At 48.4% G+C, this 2,500-nt stretch overlaps 1 protein-coding gene across 2 annotated transcripts in view; it reads left to right on the forward strand.

Annotated features, from left to right (window-relative positions):
- Positions 1–2,500, forward strand: part of LOC116223388 (usherin-like) — an 88,845-nt gene that overhangs the window by 48,983 nt on the left and 37,362 nt on the right. The gene's annotated exons all lie outside the window — the stretch shown is intronic.

Consider the following 2,500-nt stretch of genomic DNA (forward strand, 5'->3'; position numbering starts at 1 on the left):
GTGTCCAGCTCAAGCCGTGGGCGCGCGTGCGTGCGTGCGTGTGTGTGTGTGTGTGTGTGTGTGTGTGTGTGTGTGTGTGTCTCTGTCTGTTTTAGTGATTCCTGTGTGTGTGTGTGTGTGTGTGTGTGTGTGTGTGTGTGTGTGTGTGTGTGTGTGTGTGTGTGTGTGTGTGTGTGTTTGAGCGGTGCGGTGTCCATCTGAAGCCGTGGGCAGGAGTGGATGAGGCCTGTCTCTGTCTCTCTCTGTCTGTTTGATTCCTGTGTGTGTGTGTGTGTGTGTCTCTGTCTGTTTTAGTGATTCCTGTAAGCCCCGGTGTGGGTGATTGACAGGTGCATGGAGCACTCACTGATGGCATGCATGAGGCATGATGTCATGTGCACTTACACGACTACACTACAGTAAAGAGCAGGGCTGTGTGTGTGTGTCTGTGTGTGTGTGTGTGTGTGTGTGTGTGTGTGTGTGACTACACTACAGTAAAGAGCAGAGGACATGTGCTCATCACTGGGCAGGAGATTGATGGACTGATGAATCATGGGCCTGTGTGTGTGTGTGTGTGTGTGTGTGTGTGTGTGTTGTGTGTGTGTGTGTGTGTGTGTGTGTGTGTGTGGGTGTAACGTGTGTGTGTGTGTGTGGTGTAACGTGTGTGTGTGTGTGTGTGTGTGTGTGTGTGTGTGTGTGGGTGTAAACGTGTGTGTGTGTGAGTGTGTGTGTGTGTGTGTGTGTGTGTGTGTGTGTGTGTGTGTGTGTGTATGCATGTGTATGCTGGTCTCGGAGCGCTGTCCTGCGAGGTGGTGTGTGTGTGTGCAGCCCCTGTCTCCTCTCTGCCCTGCCTTATTTATGCCAGCTGTTTCAGGAAGCGGCCGTAATGACTGGAGTTACACCAGATTCCCGCCATGAGCGCCGGCACTGCCCATCACTGCTGCCATCACTGCTGCCATCAGCGCTGCCCATCAGGGACGGGCGCTGATTTGTGGCTCACGCCAACTCCCTCTGCCTCTCTCTCTCTAATTCTGTCTCTGTCCGTCTGTCTCTCTCTCTCTAATTCTGTCTCTGTCTCTCTGTCTCTCTCTCTAATTCTCTCTCTGTCTCTCTGCCTCTCTCTCTAATTCTCTCTGTCTCTCTCTCTAATTCTGTATCTGTCTCTCTGTCTCTTTCTATTCTCTATTCCTATCTATCTATCTATCTATCTCTCTCTCTTTCTCTCTCTCTCTCTCACACATCTGTCACTATCTCTCTTTATCTCACTCCCTCCCTGACGCGTAAGTTTCTCTCACTCTCTTTCACTCCCATTCTCTATTCCTATCTATCTATCTATCTCTCTCTCTCTCTCTCTCTCTTTCTCTCTCGCTCATTCCCCGTCTCTCTCTCCCACTCTCTCTTTCTATCTATCTATCTATCTATCTCTATCTATCTCTTTCTCTCTCTCTCTCGCTCATTCCCCGTCTCTCTCTCCCACTCTCTCTTTCTATCTATCTATCTCTCTCTATCTATCTCTATCTCTCTCTCTCTCTCTCGCTCATTCCCCGTCTCTCTCTCCCACTCTCTCTTTCTATCTATCTATCTATCTATCTCTCTCTGTCACTAGCTGTCTCTTTCTCCCCCCAATCCCTCTATCTTTCTTCCTGCCTCTCTCATACATTTCTCACTCTCTTTTTATCTATCTCTCCCTCTCCTCCCTTCCTGCCGCTATCTCTCTCTCCATCCCTTTATCCCTCGCTCTCTCTTTCTCTCTCTTTCTGTCTTTCTGTCTTCTTCTCTCTCTCTCGCTCACTACTCGGGAGAAGAGCATCACCACTGGCCCTGTGCCATCAGTCACTGGGGCAAGGAGAGAGACACACACACACACACACACACACACACACACACACACACACACACACATGCATTACACTGGGGCAAGGAGAGACACACAGCACCGTGCTGCCTTACTCCGTTAAACACACATCAGCACACACACACGCACACACACACACACAGAACATACAGGAGCATACAACACACACACACACATGCATAACACACAACGGAGCACACACAGATGAATAACATACAGGAGGACACACACACACACACACACACATGCTAAACACACAACAGCGCACACACACACACAACAGCACACACACACACACACACACACACACACACAACAACAGCTAAACACACACACACACACACACATGCTTAACACACAACAGCACACACACATGCATAGCACACACAGACTTACAGACCTACACAGGAACATACAAACACAAACATACTATAAGCACTCACAACAGAGTGCACACGTATGCATAACACACACCATAACACAAACCATAACACTAAGTAACACACACCATAACACACATCATAACTCACAAAAAATGTACAGGCACACAGACCACACACAAGAACATACATAACACACATCAGAGCATAATAATAAGCAGAACATGTGTGCATAATCCACACACACACACACACACACACACACACACACACACACACACACACA

The sequence above is a fragment of the Clupea harengus genome, chromosome 14 (assembly GCF_900700415.2).
Source record: "Clupea harengus chromosome 14, Ch_v2.0.2, whole genome shotgun sequence".
NCBI classification, from domain to species: domain Eukaryota; kingdom Metazoa; phylum Chordata; class Actinopteri; order Clupeiformes; family Clupeidae; genus Clupea; species Clupea harengus.